The sequence below is a fragment of the Giraffa tippelskirchi genome, chromosome 12, assembly GCF_054371585.1.
Source record: "Giraffa tippelskirchi isolate mGirTip1 chromosome 12, T2T-mGirTip1v1.2.pri, whole genome shotgun sequence".
NCBI classification, from domain to species: domain Eukaryota; kingdom Metazoa; phylum Chordata; class Mammalia; order Artiodactyla; family Giraffidae; genus Giraffa; species Giraffa tippelskirchi.
Window position 1 is genome coordinate 82,034,965 of NC_137286.1, and position 17,315 is coordinate 82,052,279.

General features: G+C 39.6%; 1 long non-coding RNA gene across 1 annotated transcript in view; it reads right to left on the minus strand.

Moving 5' to 3' along the window:
- Window positions 1-595: 595 nt before the first annotated feature.
- The window catches only part of LOC145528793 (uncharacterized), a 102,587-nt gene continuing 85,867 nt past the window's right edge, over window positions 596-17,315 (minus strand). Inside the window, exon 6 of the long non-coding RNA XR_014070653.1 lies at window positions 596-744. This is a non-coding gene — a long non-coding RNA (uncharacterized LOC145528793). The remainder of the gene's footprint in view (window positions 745-17,315) is intronic.

Here is a 17,315-nt window from a genome sequence, read left to right on the forward strand (position 1 = left end):
TCAATAATCACACTCTCTTTCTTGATTGTAAATTTCCCTGAACATTAAGACTCACTTTTTTATATCCTGGCTCATAGTCTTGATGTTGGCAAAAGATTTTCAGAGAAAAATGCTATTATGAGTCCAGTGATTCACTGGAACATCATTCTAAGAATTAGTTCTTGCAAAATTGGATCTTTCAAGGAAATGTATGTTTTCAAAATAATTGTCCTTGGATCACTAAATCTGGGTACGTAACATCCTCCCTGCCACAAGGCTGAGAGATTTTAATGTTGTGGAAGGAACCGGTGACAGTGTTAAAGTTAATAGGGTCCTACTTAAGAAATAACTGGACATTTCCCTTGTTTTATGAGGCAATAATTTTACTCCCTCGTGAATAAAGACTGGAAAAAGTTGGATCACCACCAAAAAATATAACCTACACTCTATCAAAGAGTGCCATTACACTTCTCTTAACTGCCTCCTGGAGGTCATATGGCTGCTTACAGGGGAAGCTTTTCTGATAACTTTTTCTGCAAAATCACATTAAACAATACCAGCCTAACAATGCAAAGATGTCTGTCTCAGTCTTTCATAGATGACTTATGCAGCTGACTTTCCAGCTTCCAAAATTCATTACCCTCTTTATTGCCTCGCTGTATCATCACCTTCTGTGTAAATAATCCAGGAAACATTGAAGTCATTGGCACCATTGTTTGTAAACAGCAGTACAGGGAATCATAGAGGAGTCTTGGGATTCCTGGCCTGAAAAGAGAGTAGTTACTATTGAAAAGAAGGAGATTACTGTGCATTTGTTGTGTTACTCAAAAATGAATAAGCATTAAAAGGAAGTGTTTCAAAAGGTAATGAATCCAATGAATTAGCAAATACACTTCCCACCCAAATACAAATCTTAAGAGATCCTTCTTGAAAATCAGCTATTGGATTTGTTTCTGTTTATGTGACTTAAAACCATTAAACTGCTCACATTAAAAAAAAAAGTTAATAATAAAGAGGCATTAAAAATATATGATAAAGAAGCATGATCTAACAAAGCCGGAAGCCAAATAAGTCCCCTAGAAGAGGGTTTTCTGTGTTCTCCCTAACAAATTGTACCTTGGAGACCTCCACAAGTCACTCCCAAGCTTTCTGATTTGATTCATTGAGTGTGACCTTAGAAAGATCGCCACCAAATTTCTAAAGTAGCAGAAAATTCCCTCAGTAAAGGAAGTTTACCTTATATGTAAGTAGCCCATCTAACTCAGAATAGAGAAATCAACTCATTTGAACCAGGCTATATCTGGGCTTAAAATAACTGCTAAAAATGTTCAATATGCATTCACTTTGCCCACAAGGATATTCTATGGCTCATCGTGAGTCTCTAATTATAGTACTGTGCTTTGAATTTGCTGATTGACATAAATTCAAATTCATATCACAATTTTAACTTACTTGCCCTACTGAATAGGTTGGGGGTTGATATTATCATCCTCCTACATGTCTAAATACTTGGTGGTGCTGAAAGGTTAAGTAACTTCACCACCAACTCTTTTGTTTCATTCAAGCCTGTTCTCCTTGCATCTGGACAATGAACTTCACTTTCTTCTATGTAGTAACTGTGTCTCCAATGTCCACCATCAACCTGGAATCAAAGAGGATCCTGGTCCGTGGCCATACTGAAGAAGAATCTGGGCATTTCTTGGGAACTTGAGTGGATGTTGCCTGAGAATCCAGAAAGCTTTTTGTCACTCTACCCATGACACCCGCATTTTGCAGCAGGAAGGTCTTCTAATATTCCCTTGAGGGAACCCATCCTTTTTCTGCTTTCCTTCCAATCCACCACTTCCACTACTGTCCTAAACTCATAGAGACGCCAGAATGAGTCCAGACCAGGAGGTGATAGCATCACCTTTGGGATATTCTTGCCTTTCTTTCTGCTGCCCTTATTCTCCCAACAAAACCTTTTCTTTCCCTTACTCAAAAATGCACTCAATCCTGTTTCTGAAGCTCCTTACCCTCTGGGTTTGTGAACTGGATTTGGTGAGCTCACGACGCTGAGATGTGTAGGGAAGGATCCCTGATGCCCCAGGGGAGCCCTGCTCCCTTCTGCACACAGGGAAGGAGTGTGAGAGGAGGCATGATGGGTAACTCCACACGCCAGCTTGGTGAAGGGACAGTGCTCACCTGTTTGGTCAAGCACTGGTACAGACGTTACTGAAAGGAGTTTTGTACATGTGATTAACATCCATAATCAGTGGACATTCAGTAAAAGAGATTACCTTTAAAAATACAAAAAACCTCAAATAGCCAAAGCAATCTTGAGAAAGAAGAATGGAACTGGAGGAATCACCCTGCCTGACTTCAGGCTCTACTACAAAGCCACAGTCATCAAGACAGTATGGTACTGGCACAAGGACAGAAATATAGATCAATGGAACAAAATAGAAAGCCCAGAGATAAATCCATGCACCTATGGACACCTTATCTTTGACAAAGGAGGCAAGAATATACAATGGAGAAAAGACAATCTCTTTAACAAGTGGTGTTGGGAAAATTGGTCAACCACTTGTAAAAGAATGAAACTAGAACACTTTCTAACACCACACACAAAAATAAACTCAAAATGGATTAAAGATCTAAACATAAGACCAGAAACTATAAAACTCCTAGAGGAAAGCATAGGCAAAAAACTCTCCGACATAAACCACAGTATTATCCTCTATGACCCACCTCCCAGAATATTGGAAATAAAAGCAAAAATAAACAAATGGGACCTAATTAAACTTAAAAGTTCTTGCACAACAAAGGAAACTATAAGCAAGGTGAAAAGACAGCCCTCGGAATGGGAGAAAATAATAGCAAATGAAGCAACGGACAAACAACCTCAAAAATATACAAGCAACTCCTGCAGCTCAATTCCAGAAAAATAAACGACCCAATCAAAAAGTGGGCCAAAGAACTAAACAGACACTTCTCCAAAGAAGACATACAGATGGCTAACAGACACATGAAAAGATGCTCAACATCACTCATTATCAGAGAAATGCAAATCAAAACCACAATGAGGTACCATTTCACGCCCGTCAGAATGGCTGCTCTCCAAAAGACTACAAGAAATAAGTGCTGGAGAGGGTGTGGAGAAAAGGGAACCCTCTTACACTGTTGGTGGGAATGCAAACTAGTACAGCCACTATGGAGAACAGTGTGGAGATTTCTCAAAAAATTGGAAATAGAACTGCCATATGAGCCAGCAATCCCACTGCTGGGCATACACACTGAAGAAACCAGACTTGAAAGAGACACATGTACCCCAGTGTTCATCGCAGCACTGTTTATAATAGCCAGAACATGGAAGCAGCCTAGATGCCCATCAGCAGATGAATGGATAAGGAAGCTGAGGTACATATACACAGTGGAATATTACTCAGCCATTAAAAAGAATACATTCGAATCAGTTCTAATGAGGTGGATGAAACTGGAGCCTATTATACAGAGTGAAGTAAGCCAGAAAAAAAACACCAATACAGTATACTAACACATATATATGGTATTTAGTCAATCGGTAAAGATAACCCTGTATGCGAGACATCAAAAGAGACACAGATAAATAGAACAGTATTATGGACTCTATGGGAGAGGGCGAGGGCGGGATGATATGGGAGAATGGCATGGAAGCATGTAAATTATCATATGTGAAACGAATCGCCAGTCCAGGTTCAATGCATGGTACAGGGTGCTCAGGACTGGTGCACTGGGATGGCCCGGAGGGGTGGGATGGGGAGGGAGGTGGGAGGGGGGTTCTGGAAGGGGAAAACATGTACACCCATGGTGGATTCATGTCAATGTATGGCAAAACAAATACAATATTGCAAAGTTAAAAAATAGAAAATAAACTAATTAAAAAAAAATGCAGGTGAGTCTCATCTAACGCATTGAAGACCTTATGAACAAAAACCGAGGTGTCCTGGTGAAGAGGGAAAGTGAAAATCGCTCAGGCGTGTCCAACTCTTTGCAACCCCATGGACTATACAGTCCATGGAATTCTCCAGGCCAGAATACTGGAGTGGGTAGCCTTTCCCTTCTCCAGGCAGTCTTCCCAACCCAGGGATCGAACCCAGGTCTCCTGCGTTGCAGGCAGATTCTTTACCAGCTAAGCCACAAAAGAAGCCCAAGAATACTGGAGTGGGTAGCCTGTCCCTTCTCCAGCGGATCTTCCTGAAACCAGGAATCGAACTGGCATCTCCTGCATTGCAGGCGGATTCTTTACCAACTGAGCTACCAGGTGAAGAGGGAATTCTGACTCAAAATTGGGTTGCACAGGAACTCTGACCGAGTTTTCATCTAAGTCCATCTACTGTTGGACTCACAACTGTAACGTCAACGCTTACTTCTTGAATTTCTAGCCTGCTGGCCTGTTCCAAATTAGCCAGCCCCAACAAACCGGTAAGCCAATTCTCAGTTTTTGAAATAAGTCTCTTTACTTTGTGTGTGGGTGTCTGTCCTCCTGGTTCTATTTCTTTGATTGACAGAGAAGACAGCTAACATATTTGGAGCATCTACTATGCTGGTCAAGTTCATCAAGCTATATATATTAGCTTATTTGTGGAAGCACAACATTCCATAACAACCGTGCAAAAGCTCCTGATACATATTTTTCAGTTGCCACTCATAAGGGATTACTCCAAATATCCCCATCCATGCGTGAGGAGGTGACCAATCATGAATGCTGTTCCTGCCCTGGGGGAGGAACTCAAACACAGCAGCAGGCAGATGAACAAACACAAGCCCACAAAAGTTTGAGACCATCTATAAAAATGAAAAAGACAGCTCCCCAGTAGTCTCCAATAAAACACAACATTCAGGAGTGAAACATAAAAAGTAAACACTGTGCACTGCTAAATATTTAAAAAGATGAAAAACGGCCACACAGATTCCATTTTAGGAAGCGTAATTTTATACTTTCTAGAGGGAAAAATAGGAATAATGTAAAATGCTAAATAAAAAAAAGGAGGCAGTTTGCAATTTATGTATTCTCTGAGGTCAATTCCTATTATTTCCAAGAAAAGAAAGACTTTCAGTGTTTAGTTAGAGAAGAAACTAAAGAGATGGTGTGGTGTGCATACTGTTACATATGTGCCTGAAGCGTAAACCACATTTGGCTTTATTCCAGGGAGAATAGAGCCTGGAGAAAGGATGCAGATGAAGGACTGTAAAAATCAACAGCATAATTGGGATATGTTTTGTTGAATTTTTCCCAGTGAAACAGAGATACATTTTCCCTAACACAGGCTATTTGACCCGAGGCAGTGCCACCTTTGTAATTTTTTTTCCTAAGTATAAGACAGCAACTAGCAACAGACACAAAATACCATCGGCTACAACAAAATAATAACAATATCAGTAACAATAATAACAACTACAACTTATTAAGGGTGACTTCTCTGGTGGCCTCAGTTCAGTTCAGTCGCTCAGTCGTGTCCGACTCTTTGTAACCCCATGGACGGCAGCATGCCAGGCCTCCCTGTCCATCACCAGCTCCCAGAGTCCACCCAAACTCATGTCCATCGAGTCAGTGATGCCATCCAACTATCTCTGGTGGCTTAGTGGTAAAGATTTCGCCTGCCGATGCCTGAGACATGGGTTCAATTCCTAGTTTGGAAAGATCCCCTGGAGAAGGAAATGGCAACCCACTCCAGAATTCTTGCCTGGAATTCCCACGGACAGAGGAGCCTGGTGAGCCATAGTCCATGGGGTCACAAAGAGTGGGATGTGATTTAGTGACTAAACAACACACAACAACACATTTATTGAGGGATTTCTTGTGGACTCTATTTCATAGTCTTAAAATTTCTACAAAGCAGTAAAACATAAACTCCAGCTAAAAAGTGAGGAAAGAACATTAAAAATGCATAAAGAAAACAAAATTGGCAATAAAATTAGATAAAGAGTGTTCAACCTTGCTAATACTGTAAAGTAAATAAAGACAAGCCTCCATTTTCCTTGTATTTGTTATTAAAAACATCCAAGATGGGTGACTGTGCAGAGGAACAGGTGATTTCATCCATCACTGGCTATTGGGAGCTGCTAAGACCTCTATTGGGGCTTCCCTGGTGGCTTAGACAGTAAAGAATCTGCCTGCAATGCAGGAGACCTGGGTTCGATCCCTGGATGCAAAAGATCCCCTGGAGAAGGGAATGGCTACCCACTTTAGTATTTTTGCCTGGAGAATCCTATAGACAGAGGAGCTTAGTGGGCTACAGTCCATGGGGTCATAAAGAGTTGGACACAACTGAGTAACTAATATTTTGAGCTTCCAGGTGGTACTAGTGGTAAAGAATCTGCCTGCCAATGCAAGAGACAAGAGATGTAGTTTCCATCTCTAGGTCAGGAAGATCCCCTGGAGGAGGTCATGGCAACTCACTCAAGTATTCTTGCCTGGAGAATCCCCACAGACAGAGGAGCCTGGGAGGTTATGGTCCACAGGATTGTGTGAGACACGACTGAAGTGACTTTGCACAAGACCTCGCTGGTGGACCATTTGGTAACTGAAATTAAACCTTTCTATAATGTGCATAGCCTTTGATGCAGAAATCCCTTTTCTTGAAACTAATCCACAGGAATGATAAATATGTGTACCAAGACTTATGTATAAGAATATTTTTCACAGTATTTATAGAAGTGACAATATGAATATAAATGAATGTGTCAAAAAGAGATTCAGTTTAATTAGGGCACATCCACATGACGGAATACTCTACAGGCTGAACAATGTGCTTCAACAAATATTTAGCAAAAGAGAAAAATATTAAAGCATTCTCAAGCAATACACTTAAAAAATATGTAATTCTAGTGAGCGTGGCATTGCCTAGCACCCTTAACTTTCCCTGGGCATCTATGTCATTACTTTTGACAAGAGAAAGTTGAACTGAATGATAACTGGATCTCTTTTCCAAAATGATAACTGGATTTCCGATTCTAAGAATCAAAATGTTTTGGTTTTGACCTGGAAAGTTTTCCCCTGTATTTAAGAGGCAGTCAATAGTTTCTGGCACTGTCAGCTCTAAATCAGCTCTATGACTACTCCAGTTGCTCCATCAATGTGTGTGTGGGAGCTAAGTCACTTCAGTCATGTTGACTTTTTGCGACACTTTGGACTGTAGCCCACCAGGGTCCTTTGTCCAAGCGATTCACCAAGCCAGAATAACTGGAGTGGATGGTTATGCCCTCCTCCAGGGGTCTTCCCAACCCAGGGATCCAATCCACGTCTCTTAAGCCTTCTACACTGGCAGGTGGGTTGTCTGCCATCAGTGCTACCTGAGAAGACTGCTGCATCAATAGTTGCGACTAATTCTAATTGTGCAAACTTTATGCCAGGTGACAGCCAGTTTGAGCAACTGGTACTAGGCAGCATTATCTTTTAAGCTACAACATGAAGGCAAAGCTAAGTTTCTCTTCAAAAAAGTTGGTACTACTGCACAAATGGTGTTGAAACCCCCATTTTAGCTTAGCTATGAGTCAATCATATCACCATGTAAATGACTTGAGAGAGTTTGTATCGGTAGGTTTCCCTAGAAACACTGAACTGGAGAGAGAAAAAGAGAAACAAAAAATGATTTATGTGCTTTAGGGGGACAAGCAAGTACAAAACCTGTGGGACAGGCCAGCAGGCTAGAAACTCATCAGGAGTTGATGTCATGATCTCAAGGCAGAATTTCTTCCTCCTCCAGAAAACCTGTTTTTGCTCTTACAGACTTTCAACTGATTATAGGAGGCACACCCACATTATCTAGGGTAATCTCCTTTACCGAGGTCACTGACTGTGTTGGTAGTAGATGCTAACCACATCTACAAAAGACTCTCACAGCAACATCTACATTAAGATTTGATTAAATAATTGCGAGCTATATAGCCTAGCTCAGTTAACATAGAAAAGTAACCTTCAAAGAGCTTATATGAGTGTTTCCCTCCTAACATCAGGCTATCAATCCATCTAAAAACATTAAAATTTTGCTTGGACTTTGCAAATAAGCAAACATAGGAGAGAAATAGGGGAAAAAAGTAATTTTGAAAAGGAAGTACAAAACAGCTTCAGGCCTTAGCACAAACCTAGGCCCAGACTCTCAGGCCATCTATTTCAACAAGTATCTCTCTCCATCCCTCACCTCTGGTGTATTTACCCAAGCTTTCCTTTCAGGCAGTTTCTTGTAAGTGGTGACTGATGGTAAAATTACTATGTAAGGAGGTTGATGAGGGAGGCCAGTGTGGAGATCTACACAGATAAAGATGCATCAGTGGAACCTTTTTTTTTTTTGGCTCGTGTCTTAACCATGGCAGGGCCCAGTGACTATTCCCCACTTGACTTCTATCATTGTAATAAAGACAGGATTTTGCCTGAAGTGCATCACCCTGGTTGTGTTATATTAGACCATGCGTTTGCTCTAGTCTTTCCTGGTTTCACTAAATCCATATACATGGGCGTATGAACCACTGTGTGTATTTCAGGAAGTCATCATTTGAGAAGGATATCCATAGTTTAAAAATGTAGGCTAGAGGGACTTCCCTGACAGGCCAGTGGCTAAGACTGCCTACCAGTGCAAAGAGCGTAGGTTCAATTCCTGGTTAGGGAGCTAAGATCCCACCAGACTTGCCGGCAAAAAAACCAAAACAGAAGCAACTGGAGCCCATTTTACAGAGTGAAGTAAGCCAGAAAGAAAAACACCAATACAGTATACTAATGCATATATATGGAATTTGAAAGATGGTAACGATAACCCTGTATGCGAGACAGAATAAGAGACACAGATGCATAGAACAGTCTTATGGACTCTGAGGGAGAAGGTGAGGGTGGGACGTTCTGGGACAATAGCATTGAAACATGTATATTACCGTATGTGAAACAGAACACCATTCCAGGTTCGATGCATGAGACAAATGCTCAGGGCTGGGGCAATGGGATGACCCAGAGGGATGGGATGGGGAGGGAGGTGGGAGGGGGGTTCAGGATGGGGAACACAGGTAAACCCACCGCTGATTCATGTCAATGTATGGCAAAAACCACTACAATATTGTAAAGTAATTTAGCCTCCAACTAAAATAAATAAATTTTAAAAAAAAATTTGATAAAAGCTTAAAAAAAAAGTTCACATCAAAATAAATAAATAATAAAAACACAGGTTAGAACAATGAGAACTGTCTGAATTTTTACAAATATGTCTTACTAAGACAAGCATTGCCACTTATTTCTATAGTTTTTCTAACTCAATAGACGGGAGGTCATTCAGCTTTCAAAAATCTCACACTGTAGTTTGGTTACCGTGGCTGTAGATGAAAGACATTTGCAGCAACAATGATCATACTGTACAAACCATAAAACAAAAGCCTTCATGGATTTTGTTGATATCTCAAAATGGATCCTATGACCGAACTTTGAAGATAACCACTGAACGACTTCTCTAAAATCAATATACTTACATATATATACATATACATATACATATATATATATATATATATGAAATGAAGTGGCTTGCTTTAAGTGCTTACTAAATCACTGGGAAATTTTAAAAGTCAGAGGATCCTTGATTTTTTCTAATTATTTCTTGTCTGTATTACAATTTGGATTATTTTCCAGAAATTTGAATTAATCAAATTTAAAGAGATTAGTTGATAAAGAGAGTTCAAAAGAGGCAGATTTTCTCAATCAGAAACAAAGGACTGACAGAGAAGATTCCCAGCTAGTAAACATGATCATTCAGAAAAAGGATACACTCAGGTGATCAACTTAATGATGAAATAGAAATTATGGAATTGATTTTCCTGAGATGTTACTAGAGCAGTGTGCATTGCCAGTGGTTACTAACACTTCTTCAGCCCACTCACTTCTTTGGGCCCGAGAATTTGTCTTGATCAATCTTGCTATTATTGATATGACAAGAATATAGCATCTTTTTTATGGACCATTTTTAAAGTCTTTATTGAACTTGTTACGATATTGCTTCTGTTCTATGTTCTGGTCCTCTGGGAACAAGGCATATGAAATCCTAGTTCCCCAACCAGGGCTTGAACCCACATCTCGCACGCTGGAAGGTGAAGTCCCAATCACTGGAGCACCAGGGAACTCCTAGCATCTTCTTACAGTAACTGTTGAGTTTGCCCCATGAGCAGTTTCCTAGTGGACAGACTGCATTGGGCTTTCTAAGCTCATACCCACCTCTCATTAGGTCCACTTTGAATAATTCAGGGGTTGCACATCAAGGTTTACTTTCATGGATAATTTAGATTATACCTTCACACATTAAGTGTTGCCAAACTGAATTATATTAAATTAATTTCTGACCACTTCTCTTTAATTTTTATTCATTCAAAGATAAAGATAACGTTTAACATGATTTAATGTAGACTGTGAATTGCAGTGACTTACGTGACCAATTAATAGAATGTCACATAAAACAAACAGAATTAAATTTCCACAGAATTTTATTCAACAGAATAAAATTTCCCTAGAATAAATCTATTTCTCCCTGTGGCCCTGGCAATACAGATAGGAAAAGTGAGGTAATGGATACCCTACTTTAATTTATTCATACTCTGATGAGAGTTTTTAGGAGATAGATACATCTTATCTGCAAAACCTAAGGAGATACCATGCTATCAAACCAAGTTTATTCTTTCATATAAACACAAATTCTTCCCTTTATGATCTTATCTGTGACTGACACAAAAACTCACCCAAATTACTCCCCAGACCCATCCCCATTATCCCTCATCATTGAAGTTGCTCAGTTTCAAACAACTACTTACTTTATTTGCACAACATCTTAGTATAGTGCCAGGAACAACCCAGAAGAACCACAGTTCATATCAGCCAGATCTCAGTCTGGATGTACTTCAAATGTGTGCTTCTAATGCTTTTCCGTCTGCAATTGCAAGAGTATAAATATCCTATAGACTTTTTCTTCTCCTTATTAAATCTATTTCTTCCCACATGCCATTGGACAAGCACTTTTCCTGAAGTTGACCCCCTTTGCTCAATTTATTTCTACCGGCTCTGCTTGATCATTTCTGCTTACGCAACACAACAGCTTTTCGCGTTTCACCCATATTGACATTCACTGGTTGCAAACATAGCAGTTAATACACTATTTCCCCAAATAAAATACTGCTCTGAAAATGTTAGCATGTGTTCTGGGGGAGGAAAGGAGTGTTTGGTTTTTTAAAAGTTTGCAGAGTGCTGGGTGTTGAAGTGTTGAAGATTTTTAAATGTCTCTGCTCAGATCTTTTTAGAGTTTTTAAGCTCTAATGTACACTGTATCCCTAAAGTGGGACAGAGAATCTGTAACTCCATGTACTGTGTGATCCGGTTCTTTTTCTCAACGTTACTATCAGAGAAGCATTGCATATGGAGAATAGAGTATTAAGTTCAGCAGCAGTTAATTCTTCCCTGGTGGCTAAACTGGTAAAAAAAAATCTGCCTGCAATGCGGGAGACGTGGGTTCGATCCCTGGGTTGGGAAGATCCCCTGGAGAAGGGAAAGGTTACCCACTCCAGTATTCTGGCCTGGAGAATTCCATAGACTGTTTGGTCCATGGGGTAACAGAGTCAGACACGACTGAGCGACTTTCACTTCTAGGAGTTAACTCAGAATTACTAAGCAACACTCCCTAAATCTGCCTCATTAATGACCAGTATGACAGCATTTTTGCTGTGGTCATTACATTTATTTATACTATACCTTATACTAAAAGAATCTATTATGACTTCAAAGATATTTTAAAATACCAAAAAACAGAAATTAAATGCAAGGTGAAATCAAAGTGGGGAAAAAAAAATGGGAAGAATGTTAAAATAAAACCAGAGTTTAACAACACAACAAAAACCACAGGGGGTCCAAACCCAGCTATTTATTAATAGTCAATTGGAAAGATTCGTAAAATACACCTTCCCTGACCCTGCCACAGAGTTACTGAATTAATATTTTTAATAAGGTCCCTAGATGATTCCTCAACCAATCTGGAAGATCAGAAATCAGAAATTCCTGTTTTGATAGACAGCATCCTTAACAATGTTCTTGTTAAAGTTATCTGAGCAGCTGCTTTAGCTCCAGATTCCATTTTCACAGGGAAATATATATTTGGTCAATTACTTGAAGATATTTTTTTAATGTGTTTTCAATTGTCTCCCCTGTTTAATGACAGGGCTTTCCTATAAATAAATATTATATTTGAGCCTCACTTCCCTGAAAGCCTGTGATTCTATTACCCAATTGGTGTATTCAATAAAGTTTGTGGATATTTGTTTGGAAAACACTCAGCTACAGTAAAACACAACTTAAAAAAAAAAAACAACTTTCATTTATAAGCATACTCTCTTCTCTCTAACTCGAAACCATCAACATTAATTGGTGACAGAATTCTCCACTTCTGAAAGCTATATAAACAAACACAGATGTCAAATAAGAAACAAATTGATAGGATACACAAAATTATCTCAGTTGCCTTACAAGCTGACACTGAATACATTAAACAAAAGTTGGAAAGAAAATTTAATTTACAAACCTCACAGGAATATTGGTTTCATATGATAACAGTTAGTTCTTACAACTATGAATTTTCCCTCAAGGAGGAAGCACCAATGGAGAGTAATCTCTAGAAACGTTCACACTCTAATACAAAACAGTAAAACAGATCAGAAGTTATCTAATCCATGTTGGAAGAAATGTCAAAATAAAAGCACAAGTTTGCCTTCCTTCTGGGGCTGCTTACAATTGCTGAGCTTTGAAAGCAGAGGAGTTGAGGTTTTTTTTTTAAAAAACATGTGCTCAGTGGGCCAGAGGGAGAGAAGGGTGGCTTCGCGGGGTGACAGCGAGAGCTCTCAGCTCGGGGCGGGGAGGGCTTCCCACACAAGCTGCGGCTGCCCGCTGAACCTGCTTAGGACCACAGGGACGCCATTTTCCTTAGTCACCTCAAGTCCAGGAAGAGCAAGGAAAGGAAATACCAACAGCGGTGAAAGGGACAGGAAAATAAAATGTGACTCAGTAGAAGGAAGAACTCTGTGACAACCAGAAGCCAAAGTGAGTTACCTGAGTGTAGACAAATACAGAAAGAAGACATCATTTGACTGTGTCGAATTAAAAAAATTAAAAAAAAAGCTAACCTAAAAGCTGAGGATTCTGTTTTATTCAGTGGACTTACGGAGGACTTAAACCCAATACATCCTCCCAGATAGCTCTGAACGACCATTCCCAAGAGGTGAGGAAGGGGCCAGGATATATAGGAACTTTTTAAAAAACAAACAAAAAATTGATACTCAAACATTGAAAGACTTCTGCTAATTAAAGAAAACAAGACATTGCAACTTAATGAATTTAGCCCTCTTCTATGAATGGGCTGCTGCTGCTAAGCCGCTTCAGTCGTGTCCGACTCTGTGCGACCCCATAGACGGCAGCCCACCAGGCTCCCCCGTCCCTGGGATTCTCCAGGCAAGAACACTGGAGTGGGTTGCCATTTCCTTCTCCAGTGCGTGAAAGGGAAAAGTGAAAGTGAAGTCGCTCAGTCGTGTCTGACTCGTAGCGACCCTATGGACTGTAGCCCACCAGGCTCCTCCATCCATGGGATTTTCCAGGCAAGAGTACTGGAGTGGGGTGCCATTGCCTTCTCCTCTATGAACGGGAAGATGCAGGAATCTGGGCTTACTGGAATCATTCCTTAGATATGCACCTTAACTCTCCGAGGCCAGTACCGTTGGTTTTCTCCACCCTCAGGGTACGCCACTGGTGGCTTGGTGGCCACAACATTCTTTGTTTACTGAAATGACATTCCTTGTCCATGGTTGTAGAGCAGAGGGTCTTGAACTCTGGAGTGTGTCTGAATCACTGAGAAACCATGGATAAACAATTTGCTGATCTGTAGTTCCAGAGTTTCTGATTCAGCGGATCTGGAATGAGGCCCTAGAATTTGCTTTTCTAATATTTCCAGGTGATGCAAACTCCATTGATCTGGAGCAACGCTTTGAGAATCTTCCCTTGTAGAGTATGGGTGACAAATTCACATGCCTACAGCATCCAGAGAAGGTGTCTCTGTAGGGACTGATTGTTGGCCTGGGGGTATACAGGTTTTTCCATATAAGTCAGAATAATAGATTTCTTTAAGAAAGCTCTTGATTTTTAAGTGCTAGCAACTGATTTTCTAAAAAATTTTGAAAAGTAAGTGAGCTAAATAACATGTATCCATGAGTCTCATGAAGCCTGTGTATTCAGAGTTTAAAGTCTGTAGTATAGGAATTCCTGAAGCAGGTAAGCAATTTTATTTTAAAAACATATAGATTCAGCATGACTCTTCAAAACTAAAAGTGAAATTCAAAGGCCAAAGTTGTCAAGAACAGGAACAAAGTATCCCAAAGTGTCAAACAGTAAAACATATACCAATAATATGTTACTTTTTTGCATTGTCCTAAATATTTTAATGTGTAGCCACATTTTATCCTTAAATTTATAAAAGAAAGTAAAGGATTTGTTGCCATATCTATTTTCCAGGTTAAAAATCTGACGCTCAAAAGAGGTTGAAAGTTCAGAATCTTTAAATCCTATTGTAAAACACTTGTACTGCTTTCCATAGCTTGATACTTTTAAAATTTATTCACAGCCTTGTCTACATATAACTTTTGGAAAAATAACTCTTTTATAAAAAAGTCTAAGTGTAGATTGGAGTTGGGATCTATGCTGGTTCAAGAGCAGGAAGGTTGGGCAACCACCAAGGGAACCATCATCAACAAGGAGTAATTATGAACAATACTAAATTCAAAATAGTCTTCCCTGATGGCTCACCGGTAAAGAAACCACCTGCGGTACAGGCAGAAGCAGGAGACAGGGGTTCAGTCCCTGGGTTAGGAAGATTCCCTGGAGGAGGAAATGGCAACCTGCTCCAATATTCTTGCCCAGAGAATCCCGTGGACAGAGGAGCCTAGAGGGCTACAGTCCAAAGGGTCAAAAAGAGTTGGACGTGGCTAAGCAACTGAGCACAAATTCAAAGTACTGTGCTTACTAAAGTAAAATCCATGCAACTTAGAGAAAATATAAATGCCCAAGCTCTAGTCCTGAGTATTCTATTCTGGAATGTCAGGGGTCAACGGGAAGGGATGACTTTTCACTATCACTTTATACTTAATGCCTAATTGTTCTCCAAGAGGCTGAATTTTAATTGATTTTTTTTTTACCCAGTTCTTTTTTTTTTTTATAAAAATGTGACCATAAACAGAAAAGCTAAATCATTATAAAGATATTCAAGGAAGAAAGTACTAAATTGATCCAATAAATGAAAATCTATTTTCTTCTTTAATAGCTGGAAAAAAGAGGTGATTCTGTTCTTTCAATAAGACATTTTCTATCTAATAATTTGCAGCTCAGGAGCTCATTTTTTCCTTGCTAAAGTCTTCAGTCTGGAGCATCTGCCATCTCTGTGTTCTTAACTCATGATCGATGGCACACTGCCCTTAACCTAGACCCTTTCTGTAATACAGTGCATACCACAGCCCAAGGTCCAGGTGATAAGTTTCTTAAGTATAATCAGAAGAAATACCAAAATGAAACAGAAAAGCACAGAAAAAGAGGAATGGACGTATTTTTCCAAACAAAGCATAAGGATAGAAATAAGTTTTCCAACTACTTAAAACCACCCTGGAAATGCAAAGTCATCTAGTTGTTTGATATAAATATGAGCACCCATATATATAAAATGATTGATAACATACACCAGCACAGCCTCAATTCTCCCCAGTATGAGGTTTCAGTGGAATGCAGTCATCACCTTATACCTGTGGTTTCACTTTTCACAGTTTCAGTTGCCCAAGGTCAACCACAGTCTGAAAATATTAAAAAAAAAAAAATCCAGAAACAAATAGTTCATAAGTTTTAAGTCTCATGTGATTCTGAATAGTGTCATGACATTTCATACCATCCTGCTCCATCCCATCAGGAATGTGAATCATCTCCTTGTCCACCATACCCAGGCTGTACCTGCTACACTCCTATTACTATAGGAAAAAAAATAAAACATAGTATATATAGGATTTGGTACTACTCAATATTTTGGGGCTCTCTGGTGGCTCAGTTGGTTCAGGAGCTGACTGTGACTCAGGTCATGAACTCCTTAAAGTCAAATTCAGACTTAAATTCAATAAAGTAGGGAAAACCACTAGACCAATCAGAAATAACCTAAATCAAATCCCTTATGATTATACAGTGGAGGTGACAAACATATTAAAGATCTGATACAGTGCCTGAAGAACTATGGATAGAAGTTCATGACATTGTACTGGAGGCAGTGATCAAGACCATCCCCAAGAAAAAGAAATGCAAAAATGCAAAATGGTTGTCTGAGGAGGCCTTACAAATAGCTGAGAAAAGAAGAGACGCTAAAGACAAAGGAGAAAATGAAAGCTATACCCATCTGAATGCAGAGTTCCAAAGAATAGCAAGGAGAGATAAGAAATTCTTCTTCAGTGATCAATGCAAAGAAATAGAGGGAAAGAATAGAATGGGAAAGACTAGAGATATCTTCAAGAAAATCAGAGATACCAAGGGAATATTTCATGCAAAGATGGGCTCAATAAAGGACAGAAATGGTATGGACCTAACAGAAGCAAAAGATAATAAGAACAGGCAGCAAGAATACACAGAGGAACTATACAAAAAAGATCTTCATGACACAGATAACCACGATGATGTGATCACTCAGTTAGAGCCAGACATCCTAGAATGCAAAGTCAAGTGGGCCTTAGGAAGCATCCCTATGAATAAAGCTAATGGAGGTGATGGAATTCCAGTTGAACTATTTCAAATCCTAAAAGATGATGCTGTGAAAGTGCTGCACTCAATATGTCAGCAAATTTGGAAAACTCAGCAGTGGCCACGGGACTGGAAAAGGTCAGTTATCATTCCAATTCCAAAGAAAGGTAATGCCAAAGAATGCTCAAACTGCCGCGCAATTGTACTCATCTCACACACTAGTAAAGTAATGCTCAAAATTCTCCAAGCCAGGCTTCAACAGTATATGAACCACGAATTTCCAGATGTTCAAGCTGGATTTAGAAAAGGCAGAGGAACCAGAGAACAAATTGCCAACATCCGTTGGATCATCGAAAAAGCAAGAGAGTTCCAGAAAAACATCTACTTCTGCTTTATTGACTACACCAATCTTTTACTGTGTAGATCACAAGAAACTGTGGAAAATTCTTCAAGAGATGGTAATACCAGACCACCTTACCTGCCTCCTGAGAAATCTGTATGCAGGTCAAGAAGCAAAACTTAGAAATGGACATGGAACAACAGACTGGTTCCAAAT